The 18,155-nt window shown below is 46.2% G+C and overlaps 1 protein-coding gene across 1 annotated transcript in view; it reads right to left on the bottom strand.

The window, feature by feature from the left end:
- Window positions 1-12,680, bottom strand: part of LOC112218891 (prickle-like protein 1) — a 53,986-nt gene extending 41,306 nt beyond the window's left edge. The window contains exon 1 of the mRNA XM_024380120.2: window positions 12,335-12,680. The gene's annotated coding sequence lies outside the window, so the exon portion shown is untranslated. The remainder of the gene's footprint in view (window positions 1-12,334) is intronic.
- Window positions 12,681-18,155: the final 5,475 nt, after the last annotated feature.

Below are 18,155 nucleotides of genomic sequence, written 5' to 3'. Positions count from 1 at the left end.
TCAACTGAAGCAAGACTTTTGCTCCACAACAGATGTTAAAGAATTCACTGAGAATTCACAGAGAGAGAGAGAGATCCTACACAGGCATCTCACTGTCTGTCAAACTAGTTTGAGTGGGAAGGCAGAGAGGAAACAGACTATACCGTCTCTCTCCCGGATCAGCTGACACCCTCAACAAAACGGTGACCGGCAACTTCGGCATGGTGGCATCACTTTTACTTTATGTGTTTGTTTTAAATATCACTGGAAATAATCACATCTGCAATCTAGATCTAGATCCAACACTTTTGATGGCATCCAGCACTTGGAAGGAATGTTATATTCCAACCTTTCTGTCACACCCTGATCTGTTTCACCTGTCTTTGTGATTGTCTCCAACCCCTCCAGGTGTCACCCATCTTGCCCATTATCCCCTGTGTATTTACACCTGTGTTCTCTGTTTGTCTTTTTCCAGTTCGTTTTGTTTCATCAAGCCTACCAGTGTTTTCCCCTCTGTTCCTGTCTCTAGATTGTTCCTGTTTTCTAGTTTTCCCGGTGTTGACCATTCTGCCTGACCCTGACCCTGAGCCTGCCTGCCATCCTGTATCTTTGCCCCACCTGTCTGGATTACTGACCCCTGCCTGCCCTTGACCTGTCTTTTGCCTGCCCCTGTTGGATTAATAACCTGTTGTTACTTCGATGTTGTCTGCATCTGGGTCTTCCCTGAAAACGTGATAGTACGAACTGGCCATGACTGACCCAGCAGACCTGAGCCAGCTGTGCAAGGAGCCTCCATTGGTAGGCACGAGGAATTGCTTAGTGGTCTTATGGAGGGAGTCCAAACGTTGGCTGAAAGCCATGACCGGGCGTTGGATATTTTGCTGGAGCAATTCCACAGGTTTTCTGGTAGGCAGCCTACCATGGTGGTAACCCCACAGCCCCTCAGTAACTCAGCGGTTAGCAGTGCCGTCTCATCGGTCACTCCACCTTCTTGGGAGCCCCACTTACCTACCCCGGAACGCTTCAATGGAGAGCCGAGCACCTGGCGGTTTCTAGTTCAGTGTGCCCTCATCTTCAAGCTTCAGTCCTCCTCCTTCCCCTCAGATCGCTTCAAGATAGCCTACCTCATCACGCTGATGTCCGGGAGGGCTCTCACCTGGGCTACTGCTGTGTGGGAACACCAGCCGGCCATATGCGCTAGTCTGGAGTAGTTCGTGGGAGAGGTGAAGATGGTTTTTGATGCCCTGTTCCCCCGAGAGAGAAGCTGTCTGGAAGCTAATCCAGATTCGGCAGGACTCCCGCAGTGTGGCAGACGACACAGTGGATTACCGCACGTTGGCAGCGGAGAGTGTTTGGAATCAAGAAGCACTGTTTGATATGTTCCCTCATTGCTGCAACTCTGTTTATCATCTATCCTGATACCTAGTCACCTTAACCTTATACATATCTACCTCTATCACTCCAATCTCCCTGCACATTGTAAATATGGTACTGGAACTGACCCTGTATATAACTTACTTACTTTATCGTTGTTCTTCTTATTTCTTATTTTTATTGTTGTTCTACAATATGTTGTTTTTACTATTACATTGTTACTGATTATCGCATTGTTGGTTTTAGAGCTTGGAAGAAAGGCGTTTCACCGTACTTGTGCATGTGACATTAAAACTTGAAACTTGAGTTAGGGACAGTTTCTGTCTTTGTAGCGTTCCTCTTCTCTGGTGCACGACCTAATTGAGAACCTCTGCTTGGTCATTACCGAGTATGTTTGTTAATGCTGGTAACCACGCAACACGTATCAGTGAACAATAACTTCAGACTGTAATCGAATTCACTCCTCACTGCAGTGTAGAAGTGTGTATCGTGCACTCTCCTGGGCAGGAAGATCAGGTTGTATACTTTTTAGCCAGTAGTTCTGAAAGCCATGAGTGGTCACCGAAAATTGCATACTATGTCACACATGTGCAGATATGTGCACCATGTCATTGTTGTCTCTCCCACTCTGCTGTGTGTGGATAATGTGACTCTTTCTAGCTGTCACTCAAATGGCGAGGGGCTGAAGCTCATTGGCTAGAACTCGAATTGCTAGGAGGCTGTGACACATGGGTAAAAATGTAGGGAAAATGGCGCAGCTTGGCTTCCAAAAACACAGTTGTTTTCAAACGAGTGATTTTGTGGCTCACTGAGGTAAGACAGTAATTCTGATAATAGATTATGCATGTATGAACTACACATGGACACATCCAAACCAAAGAGAGAGGTTTAAAAAATACTTAGTAGTCGCCAAAGTTCCGTGGAATGTCTTTAAGAGAATTATCTCTGGACCAGAAGATAGATGATCTCACATTATGAAAAACAGAGTTAGATAATGGAGGAGGAGTGGATGAGCAGTGGCCTGATTATTACATTTCTCCACAGGAGAGGGAGGGACTATATCAGTCTACTCATCTCTGTAATCGTCTTATTTTCAGAGCCATTCAGAATCACTGGATATCATTTCAATTCCATTCTATGCTTCATCATAATCCATTTGTAATTTCTGGCCTCATCATAAATAATGCATCTAGGCTAAATGGTGACATGTAACCAGATCATCTACATGAGTTGCAATGTCAGCCATTCAGGAAACTTAATAATCAAATCAAATCAAATGTATTTATATAGCCCTTCGTACATCAGCTGATATCTCAAAGTGCTGTACAGAAACCCAGCCTAAAACCCCAAACAGCAAACAATGCAGGTGTAGAAGCACGGTAATCAGCTACATAGTAGTAATACTTCCTGTAGGACAATATTCCAAATAAAATTCCCAACACCCAAATTACAGATAAAATATATTATAGTCCACCATGGCCTTTAGGACAAATCCCAGGAAGTACCTTTGCTGCAGGATGTATAAACCCCACGCCCAGTAAAGTCTATTTTTAAATATCTGACCTTTCGTGTTAACAGACCAGGGGCTAGGCAGGTCTGGAATGAGAAACATTGGAAGGACCAGGGAAGGGACGTTTTGCATACTTCCAACCAGGGGGCCAGGGAGCTAGGTGGCCAGAGTGCCAGGGGCCCACAGAATGCTAGACAGCCAGACAGCAGGGAGCCAGGAGGTCAGGGAGTTAGGGGGCCAGGGGGGCAGAGAGCCAGGGAGCCAGGGGCCCAGGGAGTCAGAGGGCCTGAGAACCAGGGAGCTAGGTGGCCAGAGCGCCAGGGGCCCACAGAACGCTAGACAGCCAGACAGCAGGGAGCCAGGAAGTCAGAGAGCCAGGAAGTCGGGGGCCTGAGGCCCAGGGGGCTAGGGGGCTAGGTGGCCAGAGCACCAGGGGCCCACAGAACGCTAGACAGCCAGACAGCAGGGAGACAGGGGGCAGAGAGCCAGGGAGCCAGGAGGCCAGGGAGTCGGGGGCCTGAGGCCCAGGGGGCTAGGGTGTCAGGGGGCCTGAGAGCCAGGGAGCTAGGGGGCCAGGGAGTCAGGGGGCCTGAGAGCCAGGGAGCCAGGGGGCTAGGGATCCAAGGGGCTAGGGACAATAGAGCCAGGGAGCCAGGGGGCCAGAGGGCCAGAGGTTCAGAGAGCCAGGGGGCCAGGGGGCCAGGGGGCAAAAGAAACAGGAGCCCGGAAGGCTCTATATGAATCCCCCGTAGTCTTCCTTAATGACCATCAAAACAAGTGGCAGGGTCTGCTGAAAAAATTACTATCCTCTCTTCTCCATGTGACGGTGCTGCTCTGTTTACTATAATGAGGATCACTGTAAATGAAGAAGAGGGAGGGGGAAAACAGTCTGGTGCTAGCCTGGATCTGGGTCTGAGAGGGGGAAAACAGTTTGGTGCTAGCCTGGATCTGGGTCTGAGAGGGGGAAAACACTCTGGTGCTAGCCTGGATCTGGGTCTGAGAGGGGGAAAACACTCTGGTGCTAGCCTGGATCTGGGTCTGAGAGGGGGAAAACACTCTGGTGCTAGCCTGGATCTGGGTCTGAGAGGGGGAAAACAGTCTGGTGCTAGCCTAGATCTGGGTCTGAGGGGTGGGAAAACAGTCTGGGGCTAGTCTGGATCTGGGTCTGAGAGGGGGGAAACAGACCCTCCGATGAGGTTTATCTGGATCTGGTTCTGGGTAAGGCTGGGTGAGATCAACTTTCCAGAACCACAATGGGTGTAGATATAAGTGTGAATGAAGTGTTCTTTGCAAACCTCTGACCACAAAGGAGAAGGGAGTTTTGCACATGTTCCATGACTATGATACAGTAGTATTTCATAGCTGGTATGAGTATGCATGGGGGAAATAATGAAATGTGTGTGCAGTCGTAATGACTTCATCATCTTGGGGGTCTGAATGTTTTACCCACCATTACGTTGTGTGTGTGGTTACAGCAACACAGATGATCTGGTAGGGCATTAAACTCCAGCGTCTGTTCCAACTCTGTTCCCCCCCACATCATCCTACAACTCCTAATAAACAAAGTTGTGCCTGGAAGCGCTAAATGCTTAGCATGTGGATTCAATGTGAGGTGCAGGCCGCCCAAACAGGCAGATCAGCCAGGCAGCCCAAACAGGCAGTCCAGACAGGCTTCCCAAACAGACAGTCCAGACAGGCATCCCAAACAGGCAGCCCAGACAGGCCTCACATGGAGGCCTCAGCATTAGCATGTTGGAGTTGAAAGTTGAAACTTTGACGCAAGAAAAGCAAAGCAAACATAAAGCTCTAATTCAACTCTTATGTCAAAGATAATGTCTGTACAGTACTCCCACACTGTAGCTCCACTGAAGAAGCACAGCAATAGACATGGAGTGAGTCTGCAAGGCACGGTGTGTGTAGGGACCACCAGGGTCGACCACAAACTGTTTACGGTCGAGGCCACCGACGGACTCTGCCGTCACTCTGCCATGGTTTGACCACCAACTCTCCCTAGTCTGGCCATGAAAAACAGGGTTATTCCTGCCTCTCTTCCTCTCTCTCATGCTTGTCACACGGATCTGACTGATACTGCTTTTAGCCCATGCGGCATGTAGGCAGCGACCTGGGCTCGCTAGGTCGGTCGGTCGGTCAGTACGCACGCACGCACACACACACACACACAATGTCTGTCTGTCTGGGGATAAAAGCCTGTCAGCACAGTGCCAGAGTATTTGGTTTGAGAGCGATTTACACGGATGCGAGGGTGATTTATGCAGCCCTGCACAAACACAGCTCTGTGTACATTTCACTGTTACGGGTATTAAATCAACAGAGGAACAACATACACACGCACACTGGCACCGGGACTTACATTTCTGCTCATTCATACTCGGCTAGGGTCTGCAGCACACACACACTGTTGGGCGCTGCCACACACGTGTGCACACACACACACACACACACACAGACGCCGACATGTCTGACTGTATATGTCTAAGATTAGACGAATGTCTGTGATCAGTCGTCTAGCTGACGCTATACGATATGACGCACCACAGCACTAATGTTCTGGAACCAGTCTCTTTAACTGGATGAGTTGGTAGCCTGGTTCCAGAACTGTTTATGCTGTATAGTCAACACCTATTTGCATTGACAAAGACATTAGGAGTTATACTGCGCAAACAGCTCTGGGACCGAGGCTAATAGTAAAGACAATAGGAGTTGACCATAGGCCCACAATGTACACACAGCTCTGGGACCGAGGCTAATAGTAAAGACAATAGGAGTTGACCATAGGCCCACAATGTACACACAGATCTGGGACCAGCCTAATTGAATGTAACTTGAGGAGTTTGTATGAGAATAAGCAGGCAGGGTTATCAACTACACAGTGCTGATCCTGTGAGGATTTAACAATACACTGCTGCATATAAAAATATGATAAACAGCCATGGTGCATCTGCAATGTTTCCAAGATTTATAACAAACCAAAGCTTTTATTTCCCTTCTCAGTGTGTGTGAGGGTGTAGCGTCAGTATGCATGTGTGTGCATGTGTGTGTGTGTGTGTGTGTGTGTGTGTGTGTGTGTGTGTGTGTGTGTGTGTGTGTGTCTCAGTGTAAGTATGTGAGAGTTTCCAATGTGTATTCATAGAGTCAGTGCAAGAGAGTTAGAGCTAAAAAAAAAGGGTCACTGCAGGTAGTCCGTGTAGTCATTATTTAGCAATCTGTTTTAGCAGTCTTATGGCTTGAGGGTAGAAGCTGTTCAGAGACCTGTTGGTTCCAGACTTGGTGCATCAGTACCGCTTGACGTGCGGTAGCAGAGATAATAGTCTGTGGCTTCTGTGGCTGGAGTCTTTGACTATTTTTTGGGCCTTCCTTTGAGTGCTACGGGGCGATAGTCATTTAGACAGGTTACGTTGCCGTTCTTGGCGGTCTATGGTGGTCATGCCTTCTGGTAATCCGTCTGGCCCTGTGGCCTTGTGAATGTTAACGTGTTTAAAGGTCTTACTCCCATCGGCTACGTTAAGCAGGATCACGCAGTGGTCCAGAAGAGCTGGTGCTCTCACGCATGGTTCAGTGTTGCTTGCCTCGCAGTGAGCATAGAAGGCATTAAGCTCATCTGGTAGGCTCGTGTCACTGGGCAGCTCGTGGCTAGGTTTCCCTTTGCAATCCGTGATAGTACACGAGCCCTGCCACATCCAATGAGCATCAGAGCTGGTGTAACAGGATTCCATCTAAGTTTTGTATTGACGCTTTGTCTGTTTGATGGTTCATCGGAGCGTGTAGCGGGATTTCTTATCAGCGTCCAGGTTAGTGTTGCATTCCTTGAAAGGGGCAACTCTAGCTTTGAAATTAGTGCGGATGTTGCCTGTAATCCATGGCTTCTGGTTGGGATAATACGTACGGTCACTGTGTGGACGACATTGTCGATGCACTTATTACTGAAGCCGATGACTGATGTGGTAAAATCCTCAATGCCATCAGATGATTCAAAGAACATAGTCCAGTCTGTGCCAGCAAAACAGTCCTGTAGCTTAGCATCCGCTTCATCTGACTACTTCTGAATTGAGTGTGTCACTGGTACTGCCTGTATGAGTTTTTGCTTCTAAGCAGGAATCAGGAGGATATAGTTATGGTCAGATTTGCCAAATGGAGGGCGAGCTTTGTATGCATCTCTGTGTGTGGAGTAAAGGTGATCTACAGTTTTTTTCCTCTAGTTTCACAGGTGACAAAAAGGAGGTCAAACACATTTCAGTTTTCCTGCATTAAAATCACTGGCCACTAGGAGCGCTGCCTCTGGATGAGCATTTTCTTGTTGTAGGACTATAGAGATGTGCTTGTGAGGACAATATATATAATACTTCATAGAAAAGCAACTTTGAATAATGGGAAACAGGAAATGAAAAAAAATCTCAGACTTTGGTGTATGTTTTATATGCTTAGATATATTCATTATTTATGCTGATAAAGAGCAGTGGTCTATTATGGTCCTGCTATTGCTATGCCAATTTGGGGCTCCCGAGTGGCACAGTGGTCTAAGCCACTGCATCTCAGCCCTTGAGGTGTCACTACAATATGTTTGTTTTTTCTGGTTCAAATCCAGGCTGTATAAAAACTGGCCATGATTGGGAGTCCCATAGGTCGGGGCACACAATTGGCCCAGTGTTGTCTGGTGTAGGCCGTCATTGTAAAATAAGAATTTTAAATTAGAACCCAAACCAGCTGCTATCGTGCATAAATGTATTTTGTCCCCCCACACCAAACGCGATCACGACATGCAGGTTAAAATATCAAAACAAACTCTGAACCAATTATATTAATTTGTGGACAGGTCGAAAAGCATTAAACATGTATAGCAATTTAGCTAGTTATCTTGCACTTGCTAGATCATTTGTCCTATTTAGCTAGCTTGCTGTTGCTAGCTAATTTGTCATGGAATATAAACATTGAGTTGTTATTTTCCCTGAAATGCACAAGGTCCTTTACTCCGACAATTAATCCACACATAAAACGGTCAACCGAATCGTTTCTAAAAATCTCTCCTCCTTCCAGGCTTTTTCATCTTTGAACTTATATGGTGATTGGCATCTAAACTTTCATAGTATTACCACAACGACCAGCAAAACAGTTAGTCTTTCAATCACCCACATGGGTATAACCAATGAGGAGATGGCACGTGGGTACCTGCTTCTATAAACCAATGAGGAGATGGGAGAGGCAGAACTTGCAGCGCGATCTGCGTCAGAAATAAATTACTTCTATTGTAGCCCTTGGCGTCGCAGACGCTCGTTGGCGTGCGCGAGCAGTGTGGGTGCAATAATTGAATAACATGGATTTCTAAAGGTATTTTACAACGCTCGCGCATGCGATATGTCCGGTCTGGTCAGCATGTTAACTGACTTGCCTAGTTAAATAAATAAAAAAGTTATTGAGCACACAAACATTATCCCTTTTGGAGTATCATCAAGTATCATTACCTTGTGAAGAGATGCAATAAATCACCTAGATATGATTTCACTTTAGATAGTTATGTCATAATGAAATGTCATTAATGAGCTGACCCAAAAACTGCCAACCAAAGCAGTGAGTGACTGTTCTAACCACTAGGTGACACCCATACCTTGATTTCTACTCTGAGAGCTTCCCCTTTCCCTATTTCCCAAAGAAACACACACACACAGATGAACACACACTTGGACACAGGACACGTACACACACACACACACACAGCATGCCATAGTGTTTCAAACACCAATGTTTCTGCTCTCAGATTCAATAATAACTTCCAAATGAACGGGGTCACACTAACTCAACCCCCAAATGTATTGTACATAATCACTGCCTGACCAAGTGACAGTTAAAACCTCTCATGCATGACACTGTAGGAGACCACTCTGAAGTGTGAGAACGGATAAGTCTGTTCTCCCCTCTCTGAGATGACAGGCTTTAAACAGGGCTGTGCTGGGATCAGGAGAGAGAGAGAGTTAGAGAGAGAGAGTTAGAGAGCGAGAGTTAGAGAGAGAGAGTTAAAGAGAGAGAGTTAGAGAGAGTTAGAGAGAGTTAGAGAGAGTTAGAGAGAGAGAGTTAGAGAGAGTTAGAGAGAGAGTTAAAGAGAGAGAGTTAAAGAGAGAGAGAGAGAGAGTTAAAGAGAGAGAGTTAGCGAGAGTTAGAGAGAGAGTTAGAGAGAGAGTTAGAGAGAGAGTTAAAGAGTTAAAGAGAGAGAGAGAGAGAGAGAGAGAGAGAGAGAGTTAAAGAGAGAGAGTTAGAGAGTTAGAGAGAGAGAGAGAGAGTTAAAGAGAGAGAGAGAGAGAGAGTTAGAGAGAGAGAGTTAGAGAGAGTTAGAGAGAGAGAGTTAAAGAGAGTTAGAGAGAGAGTTAAGAGAGAGAGAGTTAAAGAGAGAGAGTTAGAGAGAGTTAAAGAGAGAGTTAGAGAGAGTTAGAGAGAGAGAAAGAGTTAGAGAGAGTTAAAGAGAGAGTTAGAGTTAGAGAGAGAGTTAGAGAGAGAGTTAAGAGAGAGAGTTAGAGAGAGTTAGAGAGAGAGAGTTAGAGAGTTAAAGAGAGAGAGTTAGAGAGTTAGAGAGAGAGTTAGAGAGAGAGAGTTAGAGAGAGTTAAAGAGAGTTAGAGAGTTAGAGAGAGAGAGAGTTAGAGAGAGAGTTAGAGAGAGTTAGAGAGAGTTAAAGAGAGAGAGTTAGAGAGAGTTAGAGAGAGAGAGAGTTAGAGAGAGAGTTAGAGAGAGAGAGAGAGTTAGAGAGAGAGAGTTAGAGAGAGTTAGAGAGAGAGTTAGAGAGAGATAGTTAGAGAGAGAGAGAGAGAGTTAGAGAGAAAGAGATAGAGAGAAAGAGAGAGTTAAAGAGAGAGAGTTAGAGAGATATGCTTTTCTTTCTCCCATACAGCCCCCCAGCTGTGGCCACAGTGACAGATTACAAGCCAGCCTGTCTGTGTAAGTGTATGTGTGTGTCGTGCATGTGTGTGCGTGTGTGTGTGTGTGTGTGTGTGAGAGAGAGGGTTGTCCTGCTCTCCCTCCATCTGACTGATACTTAGCCTAAAGCATACCACAGAGCCACACTACAATACAAGCCTCCATAGAGAGAGCATGCAGACATGCTTATGCTGATGTTGACTGTACCATGTTGGGAGCAAATACTATTTGAGGAGAACTTTAGTAAATATAACATCCACTGCCATGTGTTGGTGCCTTTGGCTATCCTAAAATATTGAGATGAGTGTGTGTGCGTGTGTCACCATTCCCCAAAGGGATTATAATAATTTTGAGAATCTCTTCAAAAAGGTGTGTGATTATGAAGCAGTCGTTTGAACTGCATGAGCAGTGAGCACAGGTGCTTAGTCTCACCGAGAGAGGTCAGTTAACAAGATATCCATCAATAATCTTAAACACACAAGACGACAAAAAAGGACTGCAAGGTGACACTGTGGAGAGAGTAAACACACTCTCCCTTCACCCGTTGAGCAGAGCGCCAGGCGGCTCGCCCTTCACCCGTTGAGCAGAGCGCCAGGCGGCTCGCCCTTCACCCGTTGAGCAGAGCGCCAGGCGGCTCGCCCTTCACCCGTTGAGCAGAGCGCCAGGCGGCTTGCCCTTCACCCTTTTAGCAGAGCGCCAGGCGGCTCGCCCTTCACCCTTTTAGCAGAGCGCCAGGCGGCTCGCCCTTCACCCTTTTAGCAGAGCGCCAGGCGGCTCGCCCTTCACCCTTTTAGCAGAGCGCCAGGCGGCTCGCCCTTCACCCGTTGAGCAGAGCGCCAGGCGGCTCGCCCTTCACCCTTTTAGCAGAGCGCCAGGCGGCTCGCCCTTCACCCTTTTAGCAGAGCGCCAGGCGGCTCGCCCTTCACCCGTTGAGCAGAGCGCCAGGCGGCTCGCCCTTCACCCTTTTAGCAGAGCGCCAGGCGGCTCGCCCTTCACCCTTTTAGCAGAGCGCCAGGCGGCTCGCCCTTCACCCGTTTCAGCAGCAGCGCCAGGCGGCTCGCCCTTCACCCGTTGAGCAGAGCGCCAGGCGGCTCGCCCTTCACCCGTTTAGCAGAGCGCCAGGCGGCTCGCCCTTCACCCGTTTAGCAGAGCGCCAGGCGGCTCGCCCTTCACCCGTTTAGCAGAGCGCCAGGCGGCTCGCCCTTCACCCGTTGAGCAGAGCGCCAGGCAGCTCGCCCTTCACCCGTTTAGCAGAGCGCCAGGCGGCTCGCCCTTCACCCGTTGAGCAGAGCGCCAGGCGGCTCGCCCTTCACCCGTTAGGCAGAGCGCCAGGCGGCTCGCCCTTCACCCGTTGAGCAGAGCGCAAGGCGGCTCGCCCTTCACCCGTTGAGCAGAGCGCAAGGCGGCTCGCCCTTCACCCGTTGAGCAGAGCGCCAGGCGGCTCTCGCCCTTCACCCGTTGAGCAGAGCGCAAGGCGGCTCGCCCTTCACCCGTTGAGCAGAGCGCAAGGCGGCTCTCCCTTCACCCGTTGAGCAGAGCGCCAGGCGGCTCGCCCTTCACCCGTTGAGCAGAGCGCCAGGCGGCTCGCCCTTCACCCGTTGAGCAGAGCGCCAGGCGGCTCGCCCTTCACCCGTTGAGCAGAGCGCCAGGCGGCTCGCCCTTCACCCGTTGAGCAGAGCGCAAGGCGGCTCGCCCTTCACCCGTTGAGCAGAGCGCCAGGCGGCTCGCCCTTCACCCGTTGAGCAGAGCGCCAGGCGGCTCGCCCTTCACCCTTTGAGCAGAGCGCAAGGCGGCTCGCCCTTCACCCGTTGAGCAGAGCGCAAGGCGGCTCTCCCGGAGTTGGGGATGGGACCGCGCAGGGAGAGACTGACAGACAGCGCAGCAGCAGCGGCCAGTCACAGTTCTCTGCGCCGACCAGTTGTCACCAAAGTGACAGGCAACAGCTGAGAACATACATCTGGAACCCAGGGAGCCTCCACACTTCGAATTTCGACACCCGCTATATTTTAGACCACATTGCTTCAAGTATTGACGTTAGGGTTTTTTCACAAGACCACAACCGACAAGGAAAGTAGACTATTTGTGATCTTATCGGTAGGTCAGGCTAGCTAGACTTTGTTAATTTCCCTTGTAGGCAAGGCTATTTCATTTCTGAAAGCATTCATAATCATTAACAGACCATACATAACGGTCTGTATGTATCATAGAAAGCCCTCTCAGACCTTCGCTAAAAAAAAAGCCGACACGTTTTCTGAGTCAACAGCAGGGCATTTAAATATGAAAGAGACTGATCGAAAATATACTTCTCTAGATGAACAAATAGCACACAGCTTATTGTGAACAGTAGCCTAATAAAGTGACTAATTCACGTTTAAAATAGCTTGCTCATGATAAATACTTTCAGAAAATAAAACACACTTCACTGGGCTGCTCAATTCAGGCTCATAAAAGTTCAACGAAACTGCAATATAAACATGTTCCCATTATGCAACAGGCTATCATTTGATATTTGATACACTGATACAAGGACGCAACATAAATGGTATCCTTACCCCCAAAGAGTTCAGTCCTGGTAAACCAAGAATCCAGAACTAATATTCCTTGACGTGTAGAAACGATTCAAGTTACGTCGCATTGGCATGAAATGAAATGTCCAGAAAGCGCACCGTTGTTCCGCAGACTTGTCCCGAACTGCGCGGTTAGATTCGTCCAAATGTCGGCGACTGCATGTTGTAGGCAAAACGAGTGAACTAGGGAGCCTACTTTGTAAAAGTTCATCTATGACTGTCACAGCATCTCCTTATAAATTCACTAGCGCCCCGTTCGTAATAATGGGCTCAACTCGAGCCACACCGAAATGGCATTAGCATTACTCTTTGCCTATTGGCTTAAACAAGCAACCCCCACACCAAGAGAGAGAGAGAGAGAGAGAGAGAGAGAGAGAGAAAGAGAGAGCGAGAGAGACCATATCTTAGTCATTGAATTGAATTGAGATGGCGGGAGAGAGAGAAAGAGAGAGAGAGAGGGAGCAAGAGAGAGAGAGAGAAAGAGAGAGAGAGAGACATATAGAGAGAGAGACAGAGACATAGAGAGAGAGAGAGGGAGCGAGAGAGAGAGAAAGAGAGCGAGAGACCATATCTTAGTCATTGAATTGAATTGAGATGGTGAGAGAGAGAGAAAGCGAGAAAGAGAGAGAGGGAGTGAGAGAGAGAGAGAGAGAGAGAGAGAGACATGGAGAGAGAGAGACTTTGCCGTGAGTTTCACTCCTGCTTCCATTTCCACTGGGACTGCTCCAGAGAAAGTCTTTAATACTGTATCATAGATGTTAACAAAGTGAGTCATTGAGTAAATGTAAATGTTTTGTTTTAGTTAAATTGCCGCAGCCCAGCCACATAATGGATTTTGAACATTTATGTAATCTCATGAAAAATCATGGATTGGCCTGCAATTAATGTCCCTCCCTCCCTCCCTCCCTCCCTCCCTCCCTCCCTCCCTCCCTCCCTCCCTCCCTCCCTCCCTCCCCCTCCCTCCCTCCCTCCCTCCCTCCCTCCCTCCCTCCCTCCCTCCCTCCCTCCCTCCCTCCCTCCCTCCCTCCCTCCCTCCCTCCCTCCCTCCCTCACACATTTTGTCGTGTTACCACTGAATTGATTAGATTTCTATTTTTTGTCACTGTTCCACACACCATATTTTCAAGCATAGTGGTAGCTGCATCATGTTATGGGTATGCTTGTAATTGATAAGGACTGGGGAGTTTTTCAGGATAAAAAATAAATGGAATGGAGCTAAGCACAGGTAAAATGCTAGAGGAAAACCTGGTACGATCTGCTTTCCACCAGGCTGGGAGATTAATTAACCTTTCAGCAAGACAATAACCTAAAACACAAGGCCAAATCTACGCTGGAGAGCTCATCAAGAAGACAGTGAATGTTCCTGAGTGGCCGAGTTACAGTATTGACTTAAATCTACTTGAAAATCCATGGCAAAACCTGAAACGGTTGTCTAGCAATGATCAACAACCAATTTTATAGAGCTTGAACAATTTTTAAAAGAATAAAGGGGCAAATGTTTCACAAACCAGGTGTGGAAACCTCTTAGAGAAAGACTCACAACTATAAACGTGGCCAAAGATGTTTATACAAAGTATTGACTCAGGGGTGTGAATACGTATGTAAATGAGATATTTCTGTACTTCATTTTCAATACATTGACGGTATGAATACTTTCTGAAGGCACTGTATATGCACACACTGAAAAAGGGCCATAGCTCAACTCTGTTATTGGATCAGTCAAATGCCTCTGGTTGATTGAAGTTACAGAGTTAGCAAGCTATCCAATCTGTCCTTGAACAGTATAGGGCTTCAAAAGGCCGACTGTTTTTGAAGCATTTAGAGAAAAGCATAGGTATAATATGTTATGATTCATTGTTATCACTTAGCATGGACCAAAACAACTGGAGCAAGTCTGACAAGGCTCCAAAATAACCCCCTAAAGGTCAAAGATGAGGTCAGTATTGATGTCTTTGGGACCACATCACTTTTACAAAATGGGACATCAAAGCTTTAAGCTACATGTGTAATATAAATGTGACAAATGGCTCATTCTGATTGGATGACCTTTGACACCTAACATTAGAATAAGGAGCTCGGTCATTGGTTGACCCAGGTCATGGTAAACTGAAAGCATTATAAGTGGGACCAGGTTCTGCCAAACCCTGTCAATCAATTTCCACGCACACATACGCATGCGCACACACACACGCAAGCAACACACACACACACACACACACACACACACACACACACACACACACACACACACACACACACACACACACACACACACACACACACACACACACACACACACACACACACACACACACACTCACACACACACACACACACACACACACACAGAGAGAGAGAGAGCTCAACGGCCGGAGTGCACTGCTCTGACAGGTTTCATCTGGACCAGATGGATGTAAAGCCTACTTCTCTTTGGCGTTGCACTTCAATGAAATATATTTTCTTTGTGTGTTTCTTTTTCCCCATTTCTGTTCCCCTGTAAAATAACGAGACATACTAAGAGTTACAACCATGTTCAAAGTATTTGAGTGTGCTGGGAAGTAAACAAAACAAACAGCAGAACTATTTGTACATCACCGTATCTTGATGTTAAGAAACGGTTCAGTTCAACCAGTGAGTGTTGTAAATTAGCCACACAGAGCCCTTTAATGGTCAGTGTTGGTTGGACATGCTGTCTCGAGAAAGGACACTGAAGGAGATAGCATATCTCTCTGTCGGGCCCTATGATTTACTGCTACCCTAATGCTCTATGTGGGTTAGAGCAGAATGTTTATTAAGCAAACCTCTTTCCCTATCACTTATCACTTATCTTAATCTATTGCTTATCTAATGTGATATTTATGACAGTGTTGTAAAAAGGCTCTCACAACGCAGCATCACTGAGCTGGAGATCCATTAGGATGGCTTGCATACCAAGCAAGCGCAGCATGTTTCACTGTGTCCAGATGAAGTTTCTTCACTGCTACATTCAGGACCGGATGTTCTGGACTAAACATCTACTTTGAAAAAGTCTTAGAAAACAGCCTAAATTATTTGTTCATTCAGCTACTTTGACAAAAGAGGGACAATCACTCATATACAGTACAAGCTAAGTCATTTACTTGATCAGTGAGGGGATAGCACTTTGGAGATTCATCATTTGATTTGAGGAAAAAGCCCTTTCCAATGCAGCTGTATATTATGTTTGGCAGGTTTTGTGACAGAACAGAAGGGAATGCTTTAGTTGTGCTAAATCTTTAATATTTTTAACAAGACTGGGAGCTCAGGGTGCCCCCTGCAGAGATCTCTCTCTCTCTCTCTCTCTCTCTCTCTCTCTCTCTCCAGCAAAATTGGTCTAATTATATGATTACTATTAACTAGTAGGAAGATACAAGATACCTTAAGAATATTTGAGCTCCGTGCCTCGGACACAAGCCCACAATAAGCACTTTGTGACGTTGATACTTTAACTTAAAATGAAGAGCTATTACACTTTCTCTCTCTCTCTGTTTCCATTATTACAGTTTTTCTCAATTGCTAAAACACAATTTCGGAAACCTTGCTCCATTTCCTGAAAACATTAAACACAAAACCTCATCTTCAAGCACTATTTACATAACCTCTGACTCCTCTCGCAAAATGAAACATTCGCCTCAAAACAGTTTTACCTGTGTTCAAAATCAAACACTGCTCTCAAATCATAAACAAAGTGATCAAAATGATATACATTCTCAAGCAGTCAGTAAACAATACACCGAAAAATAGAAAACACATTGTTCAAAAATACAATTCTCAGGGAGAAGTACATTTTTAAATCTATTTTTTTTGTTGTATTTTTCCATCATTGTCTTTTGATGGACGAAAACATGTTCTATCATAGTAGCTCAAAATTGATCAGAAATTACTTCTCTGTTTTGCTCTTTGCAATTTTGTTCTTCCTCCTCCTTGTACCCCTATTTGTACAGTACTGTATCCTGCATCTCACAAACTTGTCCTTTCTCTCTGTGATACTGTAATTCTTGTTCTTTGTTGATATGAACCTGCAACCAGTCAAAATCTATTGAGCAGTCAGTACTGTTAATAAATGGAAAGCACAATGTTCAGGGCCATACAATTTGTCCATTGTACAGTATACAGCCTACAATGCACTGTACTACAGTATACAATACTAAAAGGGACAAAAATCAAAGGAGTAAACATGTGATCAATGTGCTTCTTCTTGTCTTTGGGCTGGGTCAGGCCAGAGCACATCGTTGACATCACAAGCTATATTGTCCCTCCTGAGGCAACGGGGGAAGAAGCCTCTTGTGTGCCGTACTCAGCCCTGACATGATTCCTTACCTATATCACCACAGGCTAAATCCATGGCTTGCAGCAGATTTACTCTGGTGTAGGGTTGTCCATCATACACATTCCATCTCCAAGAGGAGAAAAACTCCTCAATCGAATTCAGGAAAGGCGAGTATGGAGGGAGGGACAAGTTCATAAACTGCCCATTGATGTTAAACCATTCCCTTACCTGAGCAGCTCGGTGGAAACGGACACTGTTCCACACAAGCACATAGGTGGGAATGGGATTCTCATTTAGCTCTTGACCCTGCTGCTCTTGAACCTGCTGCTCAAATAAAATATCTCTTAGATTGGCAATAAATCTTAGAAGGTGCTGGGTGTTATATGGCCCGAGTGTAACATGGTGATGTAGAACACCATGGTTGCTGATAGCAGCACAGATTGTGACATTGCCACCTCGTTGACCAGGGACTTCAACAATGGCCCGCTGTCCAATCATGTTTCGGCCTTTCCTTCTCCTCTTTGTTAGATTGAGGCCTGCTTCACCGACAGAGATGAACTCATGGGGTCTGTCCAAGGATTCCAAGTCAAATATTGTTGTACACAGACAAATATTGTCTGTGTAGAAATACAATACACTGTATACTGTATACAATATACTGTATGTAGGATTTTGTAAGTCGTACAGAGACAGTGCTATACTGTAGAGTACAATTAGGCTTCTGATTCACATACAGTGTATGTACTGAATGTCATTCACATAGTATGTGTTAGTACTGTAGACAATCTGGATTACAGTAAATGTTTCTGAATGTACACTTACTTGCACATACTGAGCTCACAGTTATTTCAACCTTGGTGAGTTGCGCTCAAAAGGTACTCTGTATACTTGTTTCATTCGAATCCTGTTACGATGGAGGAAACGGTCAATGGAAATGCTCACACTGTCGATTCCCTGGAAGTGTGTGTTGTCTTGTATCACTCGTTCCTGGATTTCTCTGAGTCGTATTGCATTATCTTGAAGGACCATGCCAACTATAACGGCCTCTTGCTCCCGAGTGAATATAGCTGTCCTTCCACCTGCATGTGGCAGCCTTGCAATTCTACAAAAGTAGTTGTGCAGTTACAAAACATATTCATGCAGTACAATACATACAGTGATTAACTTTACACATGTCTATTGAAACAGCTGCATATAGTGTAGTACAGTAAATTTGCAATTACAAAAATACAGTAGTATACTGTACCTGTTCTCTTCTCTGAATGTCCTTACTATGGTGGAAACAGAAAATCAGCTCAAATTGGGTTGCACTCTAAGTCCTGCTTCCCTCATTGTCAGTCCATGGACAAGAACATGGTCTATAACTGTTGCTCGAATTTTATCAGATATTTCCACTCTTTGTCTTCCCCTTCGTCCTCCTCTTCCTCTTTTTTTGCCCTACTCCTCCTCTTCCTCCTCTTCCTCCTTGTCGCCCACCTCGCATACGCACTCGTCCTCGTCCTCTCACATTGTTTCTTC

Source organism: Oncorhynchus tshawytscha, linkage group LG19 (assembly GCF_018296145.1).
Source record: "Oncorhynchus tshawytscha isolate Ot180627B linkage group LG19, Otsh_v2.0, whole genome shotgun sequence".
Taxonomy (NCBI): Eukaryota; Metazoa; Chordata; class Actinopteri; order Salmoniformes; family Salmonidae; genus Oncorhynchus; species Oncorhynchus tshawytscha.
This window is presented reverse-complemented; position numbering and strand designations above follow the sequence as displayed.